Source organism: Rhinatrema bivittatum, chromosome 14 (genome assembly GCF_901001135.1).
Source record: "Rhinatrema bivittatum chromosome 14, aRhiBiv1.1, whole genome shotgun sequence".
Lineage (NCBI taxonomy): Eukaryota > Metazoa > Chordata > Amphibia > Gymnophiona > Rhinatrematidae > Rhinatrema > Rhinatrema bivittatum.
In genome coordinates, this window is record NC_042628.1 from 47,077,202 (window position 1) to 47,099,418 (window position 22,217).

The following is a 22,217-nucleotide window of genomic DNA, read 5'->3' on the forward strand; positions in this document are numbered from 1 at the left end:
TTCTCTTGCCATGAGGGATCCTCTGGGTTCATCCCACAACCTTTTAAATTCTGTCACTGGTTTTGTTTTCACCACCTCCTCCGGGGTGGCTTTTCCATAGGAAATGCCATTCTGGGTCAGACCACGGTCTCTGTCAAGCCCAGTAACTGGTCTCTGACGGTGGCCAGTTCGAGTCACAAGTACCCAGAAATTCCCAAAAAAGCAAATCGATTTCTTGTTACTCAGTCCCAGGGATAGCAATGGCTGTCCCAAGTCTACCTGGCTAATAATGCTTTAGGGACTTTTCCTCTAGGAACATGTCCAAAGCTCTTTAAACCCTTCTGTGCTAGCTGCCTTGACCACATCCTCTGGTAATAGCTTGATTGTATATTGGGTGAAAAAGTACTTTCTATGATTTGTGTTAAATCTACTGGTTGTTAGTTTCATGACGTATTTCATGAAGAATCACCTTCTTTTAGTATTATTTGAAAAGGTAAATAACCATCCTTTATTTATGCATTGCCCCCTGCTCATGATTTTATAAACCTCTACCATTTCCTCTCTCAGCAGTCTCCCCCGTAAGGGAGCCATTCCATTCTCTTTATCATTTTTGCTGCTCTTTTCTGCTCCTTTTCTAGTTCTGCTGTATCTTCTTTTGAGAACTGCACACACTACTCGAGGATCGGTCACAGAGGCAAATATGATATTTCCGTTTTATTCTCCAATCCTTTTTAACATTCTATTTGCTTTTCTGACCGCTGCTGCACACTGAGCTCAGGATTTCAAAGTATTATTCACCAGAATCCCACACAGAATTATGCAGAGAAGTTAAAGCTCAAGCAGATTGCGATAAATTGCAGGAGGACCTGGAAGACTGGGCATCCAAATGGCAGATGAAATTTAATGTGGACAAGTGCAAGGTGTTGTGTGTATATAGGCAGGGCTGGTGGAAGGGTATCAGGTGCCCTGGGCGAACCCTTCTGCCTGCCCTGCCCCCTCCCAGAGCCTTCTATGTGGGACAGTATCGGAAGCTTTGCTGAAATCCCAGTAAACCTCATCTAGTGCATGCCCTTGATCTAATTCTCAGTCTAGTTACCCAACTAAAAACGACGGATCGGATTCGTTTGACCCTCTAGTAAAACCATGCTCACATCCTGCACTCCACTGGACTAGCCTTTCCTTTATCGGAGACGCCACTGATTTTCCAGTCCCCGATATTCGGATAACAGGCCTGTGCTTTCCAGCCTCCTTTCTGTTGCCACTTTTGTAAAGGTTCGTGGCGCCGCTCCCGTTTCCAAGCATCTATTGAACAGGTCTTTCAGTGGACCCGCTGGACCCTCTCTGAGCTCCCTTACCATCCTAGGATGTTCCTTATCGGACCCCTGTGGCTTTATCAAAATGGTGGGCCATGTACTCCACACTCATACCAGGGACGGTCCTTCTTCTCTTTGATCCTCTGCAGTGAACACTATGCATTTCTGCTTTTTCCTCATCACACGTTGCTCCTTGTCTCCTTTCAGTTTTTCAGTTCCAACTCTGTCACCTCACTTTATCCTTTTAGCAATGTTTCCTTCCAGGTGCTTTTGCCATCCCTGTGGAGCTTTTTCAGCTTTTCCAAGCTGTTCTTTCCCGTGTTGCTCTTTCTGTGCTTTTCGAATGCTGATCTTTTTGTCTTATTTTTTTTAGTCTCCTTTTTAGAGAGTCATATTTGGTTTCTTTTCTCCTTACTTTTTTTCCTTTTTTTTTTTTAACAAAAAGATTTCTTCTGGTTATTATGGTTCCATTCAGTTTAACTTCACCTACCTTCTCCCAACCTGTCAATACTTCCTCAAGGTACTTCCATCTTGTCCTCAAGGCAGATTACAATGTGTGATGTTTTCCCTCCTTAATTTTATGTCAAGCCATGCTGTCTGATGATCACTGGTGCTCAGGTGGGTACCTACCTGGTCTCCGTTTTGTGAATAGCGGATTCATATCGCTCCTCCCCTTGTGGGTTCAATCTCTACTTGTTTGAGCAGAGCCCCTTGAAAGGCATGCAGAATCTCACTACATCTTACCGATTATGCAGTCAAGATGCTCCAGTGCACATCATCAGGTTAAAGTCACCAGCCCCAAACCCCTTCCCCTTCATTCACACCTTTTAGACTTCTTTCGTCAGATCTCTGAGTTGGAGGACCTGGATAGTAAAAGCTAGGATGCATGAATTATTCTACAAAAAATTCATAGAAATTGAGGAAAAAGCAAAATATAGCAAACTACCCTGCCCCCTCTGAAAAATAGGCTTCAAATAGTATTTAGTGCAGACACCAGAGCTCAGAGGTTCTGCTTGTAGGCAAATCTCCTGGACCGGATGGTATGCATCCTAGGGTACTGAAGGAACTAAAAAATGAAATTTCTGAACTGTTAGTTAAAATTTTGTAATCTATCATTTAAATGATCCATTGTACCTGAAGACTGGAGGGTGGCCAATGTACCCAATATTTAAAAAGGACTCCAGAGGCGATCCGGGCAACTATAGACCAGTGAGCCTGACTTCAGTGCCGGGAAAAATAGTGGAAACTATTCTCAAGATCAAAATCGTAGAGCATATAGAAAGACTTGGTTTAATGGAATACAGTCAACACGGATTTACGCAAGGGAAATCTTGCCTAACAAATCTGCTTCATTTTTTGTAGGAGTTAATAAACATGTGGATAAAGGTGAACCGGTAGATGTAGTGTATTTGGATTTTCAGAAGGCATTTGACAAAGTCCCTCATGAGAGGCTTCTAAGAAAACTAAAAAGTCATGGGACAGGAGGTGATGTCCTTTTGTGGATTACAAACTGGTTAAAAGACAGGAAACAGAGATTAGGATTAAATGGTCAATTTTCTCAGTGGAAAAGGGTAAACAGTGGAGTGCCTCAGGGATCTGTACTTGGACTGGTGCTTTTCAATATATATATATATATATATATATATATATATACACAAACGATCTTGAAAGGAATACAAGTGAAGTTATCAAATTTGCGGATGATACAAAATTATTCAAAGTAGTTAAATCACAAGCAGATTGTGATACATTACAGGAGGACCTTACAAGACTGGAACATTGGGCAACCAAATGGCAGATGAAATTTAATGTGGACAAGTGCAAGGTGTTGCATATAGGGAAAAATAACCCTTGCTGTAGTTACACGATGTTAGGTTCCACATTAGGAATTACTACACAGGAAAAAGATCTAGGCATCATAGTGGATAATACTTTAAAATCGTCGGCTCAGTGTACTGCAGCAGTCAGAAAAGCAAACAGAATGTTAGGAATTATTAGGAAGGGAATGATTAATAAAACGGAAAATGTCATAATGCCTCTGTATCGCTCCATGGTGAGACCGCACCTTGAATACTGTGTACAATTCTGGGCACCGCATCTCAAAAAAGATATAGTTGCGATGGAGAAGGTACAGAGAAGGACAACCAAAATGATAAAGGGGATGGAACAGCTCCCCTATGAGGAAAGACGAGGTTAGGGCTGTTAGCTTGGAGAAGAGACGGCTGAGGGGGGATATGATAGAGGTCTTTAAGATCATGAGAGGTCTTGAACGAGTAGATGTGAATCGGTTATTTACCAGGGATGTGAATCGTTTTTTGACGATTTAAAATATCGTCCGATATATTTTAAATCGTCAAAAATCGTTAGAGCCGTGATACAATAACAATTCCCCCGATTTATCGTCAAAAAATCGTAAATCGGGGGAAGGGGAGGGGAAGGGGGAGGGCGGGAAAACCGGCACACTAAAACAAACCTAAAACCCACCCCGACCCTTTACAACAAATCCCCCACCCTCCCGAACCCCCCCAAAATGCCTTAAATTACCTGGGGTCCAGAGGAAGGGTCCCGGTGTGATCTTTTACTCTTGGACCTCCGGGTGCGTTGTAGAAATGGCGCCGGCGCTACCTTTGCCTTGTCATATGACAGGTCAAAGGTAGCGCCGGCGCCATTTTGTTTTTTTGTCCCCCGACGTCAGGAGCATAGGAGATCGCTCTCGGACCCCCGCTGGACCCCCAGGGACTTTTGGCCAGCTTGGGGGGGCCTCCTGACCCCCACAAGACTTGCCAAAAGTCCAGCGGGGGTCCGGGAACGACTTCCTGCACGCGAATCGATTTTCCGTACGGAAAAACGATTCGCGGCAGGAGATCGCTCCCGGACCCCCGCTGGACCCCCAGGGACTTTTGGCCAGCTTGGGGGGCCTCCTGACCCCCACAAGACTTGCAAAATGGCGCTGGCCGTAAGGCAACACGATTCGACTGCAGGAGGTCGTTCCGGACCCCCGCTGGACTTTTGGCAAGTCTTGTGGGGGTCAGGAGGCCCCCCCAAGCTGGCCAAAAGTCCCTGGGGGTCCAGCGGGGGTCCGGGAGCGATCTCCTACGCTCCTGACGTCGGGGGACAAAAAACAAAATGGCGCCGGCGATACCTTTGACCTGTCATATGACAAGGCAAAGGTAGCGCCGGCGCCACTTCTACAACGCACCCGGAGGTCCGAGAGTAAAAGATCACACCGGGACCCTTCCTCTGGACCCCAGGTAATTTAAGGCATTTTGGGGGGGGTTCGGGAGGGTGGGGGATTTATTGTAAAGGGTTTTAGGTTTGTTTTAGTGTGCCGGTTTTCCCGCCCTCCCCCTTCCCCTCCCCCCACTGGACCCCAGGTAATTTAAGGCATTTTGGGGGGTTCGGGAGGGTGGGGGATTTATTTTAAAGGGTCGGGGTGGGTTTTAGGGATGTTTTAGTGTGGCGGTTTTCGATTTACATGATATTTAAAAAACCCAAACTGCGACGATCTGATTCCCTCCCCCTCCCAGCCGAAATCGATCGTTAAGACGATCGATCACACGATTCACATCTCTATTATTTACACTTTCGAATAATAGAAGGACTAAGGGGCATTCCATGAAGTTAGCAAGTAGCACATTTAAGACCAATTGGAGAAAATTCTTTTTCACTCAACGGACAATAAAGCTCTGGAATTTGTTGCCAGAGGATGTGGTTAGTGCAGTTAGTGTAGCTGGGTTTTAAAAAAGGTTTGGATAAGTTCTTGGAGAAGTCCATTAACTGCTATTAATCAAGTTTACTTAGGGGCGGATTTTCAGAGCCCTGCTCGCCGGGAAGCCTATTTTACATAGGCCTCCCGGCGCGCGCAGAGCCCCGGGACTCGCGTAAGTCCCGGGGTTCTCGGAGGGGGGCGTGTCGGGGGCGGGCCCGGTCGTCGCGGCGTTCCGGGGGCGTGTCGGCAGCGTTTTGGGGGCGGGTACGGGGGCGTGGCTACGGCCCGGGGGCGTGGCCGCGCCCTCCGTACCCGCCCCCAGGTCGCGGCCCGGCGCGCAGCAGGCCCGCTGGCGCGCGGGGATTTACGTCTCCCTCCGGGAGGCGTAAATCCCCCGACAAAGGTAAGGGGGGGGTGTAGACAGGGCCGGGTGGGTGGGTTAGGTAGGGGAAGGGAGGGTAAGGTGAGGGGAGGGCAAAGGAAAGTTCCCTCCGAGGCCGCTCCGATTTCGGAGCGGCCTTGGAGGGAACGGAGGGAGGCAGCGCGGCTCGGCGCGCGCAGGCTATACAAAATCGATAGCCTTGCGCGCGCCGATCCAGGATTTTAGTGGATACGCGCGGCTCCGCGCGTATCTACTAAAATCCAGCGTACTTTTGCTTGAGTCTGATGCGCAAGCAAAAGTAGGCTGATCGCGCTTCTTTTAAAATCTACCCCTTAGGGAATAGCCACTGCTATTAATTGCATCAGTAGCATGGGATCTTCTTAGTGTTTGGGTACTTGCCAGGTTCTTATGGCCTGGAGTGGCCACTGTTGGAAACAGGATGCTGGGCTTGATGGACCCTTGGTCTGACCCAGTATGGCAAGCCTTATGTTCTTATGTACTGTTTCACACTGCCCTGCAGGAGGTCTGGAATTGAGTCCTGGGCCAGACCTCTGCTCCTTGGGCTGGTAATGCTGCAGAGGTAGTGTTCACAGCTCTGGGGGAAGAGAGGGAAACCCAATTAAATGGCAACACCCAATCATTATACTCTGTGTCCAGGGTCTGTGGCCCTTGGCCGGGAGCTATCACTGCGATGCCTGGACCGACTTTGGAGGGGGAAAAACCCTGGGTAGCTGCAAATGAAGGGTCATGGTGCTGTAGCCTGACTGAACTGGAAGCTCATAGAAGCAGGAGGGAACTGTAAAGTAAAAAAAGAAAAAAGCACCATCACGTGTCCCAAAATAACATGTACAGATGTGGTCCCTTTCTCGGTCAGCTCCTGGGCACAGGGGCCACTGGAAGAGTCACGGACCTCCTGGGTTCCAGCACAGGGAGAGGAGGAGGGGAGAAATGGTCTTTTCAAGGTCTCACTGGGGCTCTTCTGCACACCAGTCAGTTGCACAAGGGAAACGCTTTTCACTCAGAGAACTGTTGTTCAAATTAAAAGCCTTTACTGAAAGCTGGTGGCCGAAAAACAAAGCCCAAAGAAGTATATCAGAAGGTAGTGAATGGCAGCCAGGCAAAGTCCCGAGATCAAACAGGATCTTTCTCCTCCTTGCACACTCTCCTCAAACAGGTAAGGTCTTACGGCTGACCCTCTTCCTTCCTGGGCCCTCTCAGTACCTCTTGGGTGGCAGATCTTCCCAAGTCTTCCTCTACAGCTGAGTCTCTGGCTGATGCTTTGGCTCAGGCAGCCGCTCTTGGATTTTCCCAGGGCAGGCTATTTTCTAACTGGAACCTCCCCAGTATACTCATTCCCCTGGCTCTGAAGAATTCCCCCAGGAACTCTTCTCTTAGGAGACCTTGGAATCCCAGGTATTTCTCCCCTCCTGGACTCCTTTCAGCTCTGTCTCAGAAACACGGAACTCCCCCTCCTCCCCAGACCTTCCCTGCGGAGGGATCCACCCAGTGGTACCAGTCCCCGTGGAGATAGGATTCCAAGAGCTGGGGTTCTATCTCCTATGACCGCATCACATGGGTGCAGTACTTTTATCCATCCTCACAACCCCTCCCACTGAGGAGGGGGACACTACCCTGACATCACTTTAGGGGCAAGGTCTGACTGAGATCAGCCGAGGCCACTGCCATTATGAAAGTCAAGGGCAAAAGCTACCGAGAGGGGCAGACGTTGACACCATATACAATATATAAATCATTCAGAAGTTGCAGAATGCTGCTATTAAAATGGAAAATAACATTTCTAGTCCGAGGCTTTGTCGGTTCCTGTGCTCTACCTGTTCTGTGCTGGGGCAGTGTGTGTGAGGGAAGCCTGCACTGCTGCCACCTGTTCTATCCCTGTTGTGTACGGGGCAGTGTGTGTGTGGGAAGCTTCTGCCTATGCTATCCCTGTTCTGTGTAAGGGACAAGTGTGTGTGTGTGAGGGAAGCCTGCACTGCTGCTGCTGCTGCCTGTGCTATCCCTGTTCTGTGTAGGGGGCAGTGTGTGCCAGGGAAGCTTGCACTGCTGCTGCTGCCTGTGCTGTACCTGTTCTGTGTAGGGGGCAGTGTGGGCCAGGGAAGCTTGCACTGCTGCTGCTGCCTGTGCTCTACCTGTTCTGTATAAGGGGCAGTGTGTGCCAGGGAAGCTTGCACTGCTGCTGCCGCCTGTGCTGCACCTGTTCTGTGGTGAGGCAGTGTGTGTGAGGGAATCTTGCACTGCTGCTGCTGCCTGTGCTGCACCTGTTCTGTATAGGGGGCAGTGTGTGTGAGGGAATCTTGCACTGCTGCTGCTGCCTGTGCTGTACCTGTTCTGTATAGGGGGCAGTGTATGCCAGGGAAGCTTGCACTGCTGCTGCTGCCTGTGCTGTACCTGTTCTGTATAGGGGGCAGTGTGTGTGAGGGAATCTTGCACTGCTGCTGCTGCCTGTGCTGTACCTGTTCTGTGTAGGGGGCAGTGTATGCCAGGGAAGCTTGCACTGCTGCTGCTGCCTGTGCTGTACCTGTTCTGTATAGGGGGCAGTGTCTGCCAGGGAAGCTTGCACTGCTGCTGCTGCCTGTGCTGTACCTGTTCTGTATAGGGGGCAGTGTGTGTGAGGGAATCTTGCACTGTTGTTTGTGCTGTACCTGTTCTGTGTAGGGGGCAGTGTGTGTGAGGGAATCTTGCACTGCTGCTGCTGCCTGTGCTGTACCTGTTCTGTATAGGGGGCAGTGTGTGTGAGGGAATCTTGCACTGTTGCTTGTGCTGTACCTGTTCTGTGTAGGGGACAGTGTGTGCCAGGGAAGCTTGCACTGCTGCTGCCGCCTGTGCTGTACCTGTTCTGTGGTGTGAGGTGCTCTGGCAGATTTGTGGGTGAATAAAGTACTTGAATATCATTTGGTGCTGCAGTCAAGATCAAGATGCATCAGCGGAGCTGCATGTGATGGTCACAGAACTGAAATTGTAAACAATTTAGTAATGACATTGACCTCTATTTGACTTACATTATTAATCACATTAGACGGTGGTGTTGGGATGTATCAGTATTACATTCCCGAGAACGACAATCCCTCGCCTGTGTGTGGGTGTTGGAGCACATTGAATAGGTGAATAATATAATTTCTCTATAAGAGCATAAAGGGGAGCTTACAGGCTGTGCTTATCTACCTATTTCCAGACTCTTTGCTGTGTGCAGACTGGGAGATAGCTGGCTATAAATCTTACAGGCCGTCCTGGCACCCAATACCCCCTCTATCACGGATCTCCTGCTGTAATGAAAATTCTGTTTATTAACCCTGTCCTATCAGCCCCAGATACCAAATGAGGGCCCTCTGCGGAATTCCCAGTGGAAATAGCACAGACTCTTACGAGGTGCGTCCCACGAGAAGTTGTCTTGACATTAATAATCTTACTGCTGAAGTAAATGCTTGATGTTTTCTTTTCATTGGCATGCACGTTCCTGGCAAGAGAAACAAGCAAGGCTTGCAAATAATGGGCTGGCAGCCGGGCAAAGCCTGGAGTCACGATGGACTGGAAGTGTGGGCAGCATTGTACTTTTGGGGGGGGATGGAATATAAGTGCAGGAGGGGGTTACTTTTGTAACATCATGCATTTGTTACACCACAGCAGACTCGCTGGGGGGACTTTTCAAACTGTGCATGCAAGTCTAAACTCCTCTCCAACTCCACCTTCAGGCCTTACGTGTGTACGTTTAACCGCTTTATCTGCCGGGCAATTTAAAAACAAAAAACCCCCCATTTCTTCAGGTCAAATAGTTTTGCCCATGGAAATGCTTTTGTAAAATTACCCTTTGAATATCAGGGATATTAGGCCCAGCCCCTGCTGTGGAGCAGAGTCATAGTGAATCTTTGGCCAATATGGCCTTGGCGACAGGCACCACACATTAGGGGCACAGCTCCCTCACCAGGCTGCTGCAAATAAGCTGCCTCTCTCTTCCTTCTCCTGTCCTCAGAGCTCAGGAGCTGCCACCACCCCAGGGCAGTAGCTCCTGCGCACCCACCCCCCATGCTCTCCTCCTAACATGGCCTGCAGGGCTGAAGATCTGGAACCAGTGGGGCCAATAATCAGTTTGCTGCTCCTGCTGCTGCCACCTCCCCTCTTCACATGGTCCACAGAGCAAGGATCGGCTGTTGTGCTCCCCTCGCCCCCAGACTCCGCCTGGCAGAAGAGCAGCGTCGGCAACTGGCACGTCTAACTTCCTCCTTCTGCCGCTGGCTCCTCTCCCTCCTTTGCGGTTCAAAAACTGATCTGCACGGGAGAAAGAAGAATGGACAGCAAGAAGAAACACCCACCACCAGCTCCCCTCCCCTCTGTGCACTGCAGGGGAGGAACGTTTGAAAGTGAGGGAGAAAAGGGGGGAGGATGGAAGATGAAGTGGGATCTGAAGGAAAGGGAAAGGAGGGGTGAAGATGGAGAGGTGGGGGCTGATAGAAGGTGGGGGAGTGGAAGGAGAGAGAGCAGAAGAAGGATGGAACATGTGGATGGTTGGGGGGGGAGAGGGTAAGATGGAAGATGGGGCAGGATGGAAGTAGGGGTAATTGGGGGATGAGAGGGAAACTAAAGAGTGTGGAAGGTCAAGGGCTGAAAAGGAGCAAAAGAAGGGAAGAGTTGAGGAGGTGAAGGGTTGGAACATGGAGGACAGAAGGGGAAGAAGGAGGGAAGAAATCTAGCTATGCTTTTATAACGAGACAGAAATATCTCAAAACGGGATGTCGGGGAAAGATCAATGTCAGAGGGATGTAGAGGGGGAACTAAAGAAGACAGGAGAAGAGAGAAAAACAGAAAATGAACAGAAGTCACTGTCAAAGGAGTTAAGAGATCAAGAGGAAAGCAGAAAAAAATAGAATGAGAACCAAAGTGATTAGAAAAATAGGGAAAGTCGTTTTGTAACATTGCAGGTAATTTATGTGGCATCTATGCACCTAAGTCACACCAAATTTCAAAGCAAAATTATTTGTATAAGTTTGCTTTGAAAATTATGCAAAGGTATGTGCATAAACTCACCTGCACAAAGTTAGACCATAAGAATTGCCATACTGGGTCAGAGCAAGGGTCTATCAAGCCCAGGATCTTCTTTCTAACAGTGGCCAATCCAAGTCAAGTACCTAGCAGCATCCCAAACAGTATATAGATCCCATGCTGATATTGCACAATGATAAGTAGTGGCTTTTCTTATGTCTAGCTTATTAATACCAGTTTATGGACTTCTCCTCCAAGAACTTGTCCAAATCTTTTTTTAAACTTACTGCCTTTACCACATCCTCTGGCAATGAATTCCAGAACTTATATGTTGAGTGAAATTTTCTCCAATTTATTTTTAAATGCACTGCTTATTAACTTCATGGAGTTTCCTCTAGTCTTTGCATTTTTTATTTTTTTTTAAAGTAAATAACCAGTTCACATTTACTGGTTATATTCCACTCATGATTTTATAGATCTCTATTATATCCTATTATATCATGCGTGCATGATATAAAATCGGCAGTATGCACCTGCGTGCACATGCAAATCTGGCGAGAGTTGGGTTCTACAGGGAAACTCATAGCACAAGAGTGAAACCGATGAGCAGTAACGCCTTTGTCAAGGCTTTAGCCTCGCTTCTCATGAGCATTCAGCTCCAAAACATAGTCATCAAGATAGGGATGGAATGAAAGTGAGAGTCCTGGTCATCCCATAGAAATGTAGAATTTCTGGGTGGGGTAGAGGGGAATCTGGAGTAAGTATAGACATAAAGGACTTGATTTTCCAAAGGACAGCGTCTACATGTAAAGCCCTGTTTGAAAATTAGTTTGGGATCTATGTGCATAAAAGTAGGTGTGGAACACAATTTGGCGTGGACTTTTATGCACTGAAGTAGGCGTTCCAGAGGGCAGGTTGGGGGCTGGACTTTTGTGCATGCTTTCCGTTTTCAAACTGTAACTTTGTGATTGGATGTCGGCACTGATTTTGCACACCCCTGCGAACTTTCAAAGCGGATTTATCCTCAAAATTCTGCCTTGATAATTCAGGATAAAGTTTGCAAGTTAAAAGTACTCACATACTTTAACCCTCTGTGATCCATTTAAAATTACCCTCAAAAGCTTGAGAGTGAATAATGGTTGACTGTGGGCAAGACACAGAGCCCAGGATGGACAAATAATTGTCAGAGATTCTACCACAATCCCCATCATCTCCTCATAGACATTTCTAATACTTGGCTAAAATATCAGGAACCCAGATTCTTTCATTGACCATTATGTTTGCTTTATATTTTATTATTTTATTTAAGACTTTTATCTATCGACATTCTTAGGCACATCATGCCGGTTTACAGCGAACGTCGTTAACAGAGAAGAGTGAGTTACATAAAACAGGGGCAGGGGCAACAGGGGAGTTAAGGAGATAAAGTCATTTCAAAATATATGGTAAACACAGAGAATGACACTAAGGCATATCAAGATATATGAAGAACATAAAACAGTAACAATGTGATCACTTGGCATGAGGGTCATCTAGCACAGCTAAGAAGGGTTGCGAGGAAGTAAGTCCATGTAGAGTGGCATGAGCGGTGAAGTGGGACTCTTACATCAAACTTATATCACTGCAATGCCCACTTGGGGGTTCTGATGAAGATCTGTTCTTCAGTTATTGGTGCGGTATTCATGCTTTTCATCCTCCAGGTGATGCCTGCCTGGGGCTCTGATGAAGAACTGCTCTTCAGATGTCTGTGCTGTATCCATGCATTTCATGTACCAGTGTGATGCCTGCATGAGGCTCTGATGAAGATCTGCTCTTCAGCTGCCTGTGCTGTATTCATGTTTTATGTGCATCTGGGGTTCTGATGATCAGATTTACTTAGATTCTTAATGGTAGGAACAATGGAGGAGTTACTGGATATGTTTGCAAACATAATTAAAATTTTGGCACCTGTAAGCAGGACTGGAGAACAGGAGATCCCCTCCCCATCCCACAGATCATAGAGGGATGGGGGAAAACGGGGGGGACCAGAGTCCCACGATGGTATATTTTGAAGCAGCACTAGTATACAGTCCTAAAGCAAGCAGGAACAGGATCCTCTATCTCTAAATCTGAGCCTGCAAACATATCTATTCTAGCTTGAAACATGCATTTAATTATATATTTTTAAATTTCGTAAAATTAATTACAGAGTTAGCATCATTCACTGTTCTAATGCATAGTCACATTTTTAATTGAAAGGTAAAATCATGAAAACCATTTAATAAATTTGTCCTGAGAATATAAATTCATCATACAACAATCAAAACCAACTCCCCTCCTCCTTCCCACCCACCCATATTCCCATTTCTCTCATTAATCCCCATTTAAGGTAATCTATAAATGTTTCTTTTTTTTGTTTTCCCTCTGCAGAATTCCATTCGGCACAATTTGTCTTTGAATAAATGTTTCATGAAAGTGCCACGGCAGAAGGATGAGCCTGGCAAGGGGGGCTTCTGGCAAATAGATCCTCAGTATGCAGACATGTTTGTCAATGGTGTTTTCAAGAGGAGACGAATGCCAGCAACTCACTTCAACTCCATGCGGCAAAATAAACTGGCCTCGGTGCCAGAATTCTCCTACAGCACCTCTGCCAACACTGACAATGGGCAGCCAGCATCAGAGAATGCTTCCCATCATCACCACTACCATCACAACCATCACTATCATCACGACCAAAGCTTCAGTCTACCAGATGCTCAACAAATGGTTACCAAACGCAAACAACCCATGCCAAAGTGCAATCTAAAAGTTGCTAGAAGTTCCAAGCTTCCTCTTATACCACTGGAAGACAGAGATGTAGAATCTCTGAAAGGAGATTTTGACTGGGCCTTGGTCTTTGATGATGTCTTCAATGGCAATGGTAGCAATTTTGAGGATTTTGATGTCAATGTGGCTCTGAACTCATTGGGAACAGATATTGACCTTACTGTGCAAGGGAGGCACATTAGCACATCTAGTAAGTGGTGCCTGAACCCACTGGACTATCACTGTATGGAAAACAACCTTCAGGGGTCTCAGTCTGAGGATCTCCCCTTCTGCAGTAACCCTCTGAGACACCCCTGGGAAGAAGTGAAAGAAGAAGCCATTGGTAACCTATACAGTTTTGATCAAAGTTTAAACTTCTGTGAAGGATTTTTAAACGAGATCCCTCAATTTGAAAGAGTGGATGCCTTCATGTGACCTACATCCATGAGACGTCTTCCCATCCCACAGTCTTTTGCAACTTTGTCAAAATATGCTCTTTCTATTTTTTGCTACATTAACATCCACATTCTTGAATATTATTAAGTGGACTTATAGTTGATGGGAAATTGTTCTACTGTGATTTTGTTTTTTTTGATTCTGTGTCTTAATCAGACCAGGAGTGATGGTTATTGCACAAATAGTTTTGATGGCTTGCAGCTGAATCAACTGAAAGCAGAACCCTTTCCTTCCTCTCCAGATAAGATGGACCCTGTGGCTAGAAGATGTCTTCTCATCTATGCCCCTTTCACACATCCTTCATCAGTCTTGCTTTCCTTTCTTTGTCCTCTTCTTTTACTTTCATTCTCTGTTTCTCTCCTCCCTATCCGTGTCTCTTTCCTATCTCCATCTTCATGCTTTCAGTTTTGAAAACTGCTGAACACATTCCACGCGCTTGATATTTTGGGAAATCTCAGTGTAGTTATGGTGAAAAAAATATCTTGGAGCTTGCTGTATGAGAACAAATTTATAGGATCTTTTCAGGCACTCGGCAGCTCTTAAAAATGTCCTGAACTGTCATCCTGAGGGTCTTCTTGCAACAGTAGACAGCATGCATTACGTACTGTGGTATGGGGGTGAGAGAGGTTTTGGCCTATTCCGATGACATCTCAATGACCTGAGGCCCATTGTGTGGACATTTTGATGACCTCGGCCCAGTGTAATAGCATCTATGTGACTTTGAAGAGCCGTAGTGGCATCCCAATGAATATAGCTTCTGTGACTTTTCACCCTGTGTGGTGACGTTTTGATCTGATGGCGTCTCAACAACTTTGGTTTGAAAAGAGTTGATGATGACCATGGAAGACATCGTGCATCTGAACTGCTACAAAAACTCATGACTGTTGTGATTGTACCAACTTGAAGTTTTTAGATTTGTCTGCCAGATAATGTATTGCTCAGCATATTTTTATACCTGTATATGGAAAAAAAAAGTTACTTTGTAAGGTAGTTTTTGTTGTTTTTTTTTTTTTTGCATGAAATACTGAGGGAGGAAGCCAGTGGGGGAGGGACTACAGCTACTGCATAGTATGGGGTTGGGAATGAATTGTAGTGCATGTGTCTCAACATGTCATTTAACCTTTTTTTTTGTTTTTTAATTATTTTCTTATGCAAACATGGGGGATTGGTTTTGTGTGAGTGTGGATTAAGGAACGATGACTACCGATGATGTAATTCATAAGGACTTGGGGGGGGCAAAAATAGAAACTAAACATGAAATATTTTAAAAGTTTGGCTTGTGTATCTGTTTTCAGGTGTCCCTTAAAGGAGAGGCTCATGTTGCCATTAGAGGCTATGTACATTAGTTCGCTATGTACCCATGATAAGGTGCTATTAGTTTGTACAAATGTGTCATTCTTGGCAGTTAGCCTTCCGTTTACTAGATGTGCATGTGCTTTGAAGCCATATAGGTCTTTCTGTTTAGATGAAGAAGGGCCTTGTGGTCATGCAGATTCACAGAGCGCATCGTCTTTAGATAACTTTTCCACTGGCCCCATAAAACACGTCGCAACCTGCCATATGCCTATTACAGCTCTGCACTGCTATGCCTAACTAAATGTCTCTTTGGTCGTTATGCCTCCAGCTGAATGTAACTCGCCTTGAGCTACCAATGAGAACGGCGTGAGCTGAACACGAAAGAAATAAAATTTTCAGAGTGATTTACCTGTGTAAGTAGGTATGTACCTGGATTGCTTACTCCTGTTGCAAAATTGTATTCCACTCCAGTGCCGGAACAGCTAAACATACGCAGAGCCTTTCACAGCACACACACTTCTAGCCATCTTTAAAAAAACGTAGCATACCCGGACGGGTGTTTAAATTCAGGGCAGTAAACAGCGCACATGTATCTTTTTTTTTTTTTCAATTGTACACGCGTTGTTTTGTCCCTGATCAACTGCACACCCAAATAGCAAGGGCAAAGCATGCGCACACCTCTGAGGGCAATTTTCAAAAGGGAAACTATAGCAGTAGCCGTCCTTTGAAAAGAGAGCACCCCAGTCTATATCCCACTTAAAAGTATACACTATATGGGACCCTGCTTATACTTTTTGCCAGGCAGGAAGAGAATTTTATGAGGGGGCCATTTTACAATAGTAAAGTGATACTTACCCAGATAAATGAATATTTAATTTTGAAAATTGCTTTCAAGAGGTTCACAGCAAGCATAGAACTCCCCACTCTCCCCGCCAGAAAAACAGACAAATTCAGATTTGTTAGTACCTAACTGGAGACTGTTTTCCATCGCGTTGCTGTGTGCGATGTGCTGATGTCAGAAGGTTTGTACGATAAAGTGGCAGGGCTCATCCACTGGAAACAGTATAAACACTAAAACATCACCAGCATGGCGGGATCACAACCCTCATCGAAGTGTAGAGAATGAAGAAGTTGTGATCACCTGGGCCATTCCTATCCCAAGCAATAAAAATCTTGATGTGAGAAAACCAGAGACAGTGGTAAAGGAGAAAAACACAGAAACAGAATGACTATTCTGTATAATAGAGAGAGAGAGAGAGAGGATCATCAAGTACCTAAAGGTGCCATAGGAAACCAGGAACGTGGCAGAAAGATACCGAAATACTCCCAATTTTATTAGGTGCCACCAGCCCAATTAAAAAGAATGCCCAAGTGCACCTTGAAATGTTGCCTGTACTTTTATTTATTTCTTTTATTCTATTTATATTCTGCTATTTCCATACAGGTCTATATTTAGACACAGTCCAGATAGCAAAGTCAGCCGGATAAACTTTGGAGGCATATTCAACAGTGCAGCCACACTACTGAATATAGCCGACTATCTTAATTAGTTAGCCGGCTCGTTGACCTAACCAGACTTAGCTGGCTAAGTTATCCGGCTAACTCTGAATATTGGAGTTAACTTAGCCAGCTAACTCTGCTCCTCCCAGTTATGCCCCTGGACTGCCCCCTAACTTATTCGGCTAATTTCTAGCCTCCTAACTTATTAGCTGGCTAGAATTTAGCTGGATAAGGGCTGAATATAGCCAGGTAAGCCATTTAGATGGATATCTATTATGTTATCCGTCTAAATGGCTTTTGAATATGGACCTCATAATGTTCTCCAGAAGGAAGTTCTTCTTGCAACAATATAAGTATTAAGAGTAAATCTGGGAGACTGAGATCATCCCCTGCTTTAAGAATGAGTTCATTCCTGCCATGGTATGTGCTAAACAAGCCCATCTGGAGACATATAACCCTCTTCCATCCCCAAATAAAAGTTATAATCTGAAGTCATACAGTTCAGAAATACCTAGTAAGGTGCTAATTATACCCTAGAGGGGATGATCTAATTTTATGGGTTTTTATTTAGTAATCACATAGTAAACTAATAGAGCTGCTTTAAACTTCTCTTCAAAGACCTAGAGTCATCCTGCGTTAGGAATCCTTTTTAGCAGAGCAGTGGTTGGTTAATCTTCTTGCAAGGGATCTGGTTTCAGCAGTCTCCTATTCTCACAGTCAGCCATACTCTCTGAAAGGTGTGGAGGTGTGTCTGCACGAATGCTGGCTGCTTCCAGAGAATAAATCCTCTTAACGCCAAAAGTTATTTTATTGTTTTCAATGTATGGCTCCTCCTTTCCACCATGGTTCTCGAGATGGATGTAAGATTCCATTATTTCATAGCCACAGAGTAGCAAGACTAGCTACCCCTTCCATGGAAGTAAGCTGGCAGGCTCCAGTCAGAGCTTCTGGAGTTTTGGGCTGACTTTAAATAAATAAGATCTGAGCTGGGGCCTCTGAATAACCCCTCCTTTTCCCTCACAAACAGATCCCCCAGCCTATCGGTGCCAAGACCTTACCAACCATGCTCCAGCTTCAGCAGGACACTGGAAGGGTTATTACAGATCTAAACTTGACACTAGTATTTAAGAACAATGAGATATTAGAAAGTCAAATACGAGTGGTGGTGGAAGAGGTATATAGAAAAGATACTGGCACTAAGCAGTCACCCAGCTATCAATAGTCCTGAAAATCAGAATGAGACCTTTCAGGACCTTGGAAGCAACAGGTACCAACCACAATCCTGCTTGAGTAAAAGAGTTCCCTTAAAATAATATAAGTACGCAGGGCCTTCACCCAAATACTTTACAGTTCAATACTTTAAAATCCTACAGGTAGCCAACTAACCCTAGGGTAGCAAAAATCTGAGCCCCAGTCCACATGAGAGCTAGAGGGATCCTGGCCCCAGTTTCAAATGAGCTGGAAACACAAAGGAGCAAGAGGAAACTGCCCCCCTCCCCCCCCCCAAAAAAAAAGAACATAGGCACTGAGCAAATAGAATGGGAACCTGAATGTGTTTTGAATAGTTCAGAAGTCTGCATACCTCCCCCTTGACCATCACATTAATGTGAAATGCACTTACAGCAGGGAGATTTCCATAAACTCATTCTGCTTTTCCACTTATAGATGGGACTTAAAGTCACTTTCCTATTGTGGCTGTTGTTGAAGACCTTTGTGCTCTGTCTTTGGGATCAGAAGCAGAACAGTAGTCCTAAGCTTGGGGAAAAACAGCTCTAGATCTTGTTTCCAGAGCCAGGAAGATTAGGACATGATGAGATCTCAGAGGCACTGCACATGTTGCCACCCTGAAATGCTGTTGAGTTGCAGATGAAAGAGTGACCTGCGTACAGGGGCGGATTGGCCTTTCGGAGGATCGGGCATCCTCCGGTGGGCCGGTCGCTCTTCAGACTGTTCATTATTTAAGGATGTTGACAGCGATGAAGAATGATACTAGAAGACCCTTCCAATTATGGTTAGAAGTCTATCCTAGATAAAGCTGGATTCTTCTGTAACAGATTACTCCTGAATCTACCCCCTTTCACGCTCATCCCATGACCCCTTGTTCTAGAGTTTCCTTTCCATTGAAAGAGGCTTGCCTCCTGTGCACTGAAACCATGTTAGTATGCAGGCAGGGGCGGATTCCGGGTAAAGATCGGCCCGGGGATTTTCCCCAAAACTGGCCCACAAGATACCCTGTGGTCTGCCAAGCACGGCTCTGTCGCGGCTGCACTCAGCAGACCACGTGACCAGAGCGACCGGCCCACCGGAGGATGCCCGATCCTCCGAAAGGCCAATCCGCCCCTGTACGCAGGTCACTCTTTCATCTGCAACTCAACAGCATTTCAGGGTGGCAACATGTGCAGTGCCTCTGAGATCTCATCATGTCCTAATCTTCCTGGCTCTGGAAACAAGATCTAGAGCTGTTTTTCCCCAAGCTTAGGACTACTGTTCTGCTTCTGATCCCAAAGGCAGAGCACAAAGGTCTTCAACAACAGCCACAATAGGAAAGTGACTTTAAGTCCCATCTATAAGTGGAAAAGCAGAATGAGTTTATGGAAATCTCCCTGCTGTAAGTGCATTTCACATTTAACCATAATTGGAAGGGTCTTCTAGTATCATTCTTCATCGCTGTCAACATCCTTAAATAATGAACAGTCTGAAGTTGTTGGCATGCTCTAGAAAGAGGTGAAGTAGCTTGTTTCTTCCAGCAAGATGCCAACGTACATCTGGCAGCAATAATAATCTGCAGGATTATACACTGCAATGAAAGTGACACATCAGAGACAGGAATGCTCAAAAGGAATACTTTGGGATCCTTGGGGAATGACCTGAGTAAATATCCCTAATTAACCCCAAAATCTGATCTCAAAATTGCTGAGCCAATGGGCATTGCTACCAAATGTGAAAAAGAGTTCCAATCGCACCACACTGACGCCAGCAATTCCTTCTAGTATTAGGATAAATTTTATGAGGCATCTCTGGCGTCAGACACCAATTATATAATAATTTGTAACCATTCTCTACATGCAGAGAACTTGAGCTACAACCAACTGATTAAATCAAAGACCCCAAGTATTTTCATCCAAAGTCTCATCCAAATCTCGCTCTAAAACACTATGTGCCTAGATTTGAAGTTCAACTCTCCATTCAGCAAACCATAAAGTTTTGAAGTCAATCCTTTAGTACTACTAGCCTTTTAACAATAACCCTCATATAGCGTTTTTTCCCATCCTTAGTTCTAATTTAATAGAGTATAAATCCATATAATGCTTCAATTGGAGATTCAGAAATTAATGCCAAGGAGTCAAAGGATATTTTCCTAAATGGTTTCCACAAAAATGTTCAGATCGACTAATTCCAATTGTGTCGCTCCTCTGGAAAGCTGAAGAGACAAGCCCAGGTTAAAAATCAGCATTAAATCGTATGGAAGATTTAAAAAAATAATTCCTAGTCCCCACCAACAAGACTTTCCAGTTATCCAACATCCTAAGGGTATGCTATGTAAAAGGAGAGACACTATGGCCAAGGTAAGTTTGAATCTCTTAGTGAACCTCACCAGTACCTCTCTGGGAATAGTTCCCACAATTGTTTACTTAAAGCCCATTGTTTACCAACTGTCCTCCTATGCCAGTCCATTAAATCTCTCAATTGCGAAGCCCAATAGAATTTTTTAATATTGGAGACCCCCAGACCACCTGACACTTTTGACTGTTAAAGAACTGATTTAGTGACCCTTGATGATCTACGTTTCCATATATAGCTGAAAAACTTTCTCTGCAAACCTTTCAGAAATGTATCGAATACCAAGACTGGCAAAGTCTGAAACAAATAACAAAGGTGAGGCAAGACATCCATCTTAACTGATGCAATACGACCCAACCAAGATAAATCATGCTGTTCCATTTTTCCAATTCCTTAGAAATAGCAACAATCAGAGTAAATAGTTAAACTTAAAAAATTCATTATGCCCTGCAGCAAGAAAGACCCCCAAATATTTCAGCTTCTCTTTCGCTACTTAGAAGGAAACTGGGGTTGCAGACATTTTATCAAGTCCACCAAAAGAGAAATATTGAAAATTTCAGAGTTGTCAATGTTTATTTTAAATCCTGTTGGTCTATGAAATAGACCAACAACTTCAAGGAAAGACTCAAGCGTACTTATAGTTACTAGGAGGTCATCAGCAAAAAAATAAGATGTAATAAGGAACCCTGCCCACAAGGATTCCTGCTATCCCCACATTTGATGTAACCTGCTCTGCAAAAGGCTCCATACTGATATTGAATTAAAGAGTGGACAAAGGGCAACCCTGTCTAGTGCCCCGTCGCAACCTAAAGTTCTTAGAATATCCCCCATTAATTTTAATACATGCCTGCAGAGATGCTTATAATTTGCAGATCCAAACCAAAAATTATCCCCAAGGCCCATTTTCTCCAGACCTTGAAAGAGATACCACCAGTGGACCCTGTCAATTGTCAAATGCTTTCTTGGCATCGACTGCTAGCAAAAGAGAAGGTATATGCTCGCTCCTAGCAAAGTGTATCAAGTTCGAGATTTTCTTCACATTATCTGCTGCCAAATGCCCAGGAATAAATCTGCATCAATCCTAATGAACTCATAACTGAACTACATTACTAAGATGTTTGGCAAGAATCTTTGCCAATATCTTAATGTCTATATTTTTAAAGAAATTGGTCTGTAGGAACCACATAATGTGATATCTCTTCCCTCCTTAGCCAGCATAGTAATGCCAACCAAACTGAAAGGCAAAGTCAACTCCCCTCCCACCAGTACATTATTAAACATGTTGACCAAGGGTAATACTAATACAGCACTGAAGTCTTATAAAATTGGATGGAGAAACCATCTAGTCCATCTAGTTCTGGAGACTGCCCAGTTGTTAGCTCCTTAATAGTATAAAAAAACCTCCTGAGCTGTTGTCTATTAAGATGCATTTGCACCTCCGGATTGATCATGGGATAGATAGCAAATCACTTCCTGATTCTGTCATTATCCAGCACAAAATTCCCATACAAACTGGTATTGGGCAATCCTGTTCTTCAATCTTTGGGCTAAATACCTGCCAGCCTTGTTACCTGATTCAAAATACTTCTGCTTAGAGAGAACTAATGATAAGAAATCTCCTCAACAGATAATAGATGTAACCTATTTCTGGCAGCTTCCAGTTCCAGCAATACCTTGGGATCAGGGATGGCCTTATGGGAACATTCTAGGTCACAAATAGAAGTACGCAAAGAAAACTTAATCTTTTCCCTTTCCTCTTTCCCATAGGCTGGCAATAAGTTCAACTTTCCTCTGACGACAGCCTTCAAGCAGTATCAAAGAATAACCGGAGAGATATTATCTTTATCGTTAAACTATAGATAGAACAAAATATTTCATTCCACCTGTCACAGATGTCGTTATCATGAAAAAAAACCTTTCATTTACTCTCCAAAACTATCTGCCTCTATCATTTGAAGTCAACTGAAAGTCCTAGAGAATGGGAGCATGGTCAGATCATGTCATAGACCCTATATCTGTTCCTAAAGTACCAAAGACCAATGCTTTGTCAACTCCCCAAAAAAAAATCTATCCTGGAATAAGAGTTGTGAGGTTTTGAGAAAAATGTATAATTATGAGCAGAAGGATACAACAATCTCCATGTGTCCACCAAGCTCCATCCATCCATTAATTTTTTTTCAAATGAATTCTATGGGACTTAACATGACAGGCCTGCCCCAGGAGTGTTATCAAGTGAGGGAGAAAT

General features: G+C 44.8%; 1 pseudogene; it reads left to right on the forward strand.

Annotated features, from left to right (window-relative positions):
• The window catches only part of LOC115076143, a 28,868-nt pseudogene extending 13,555 nt beyond the window's left edge, over window positions 1–15,313 (forward strand).
• Window positions 15,314–22,217: the final 6,904 nt, after the last annotated feature.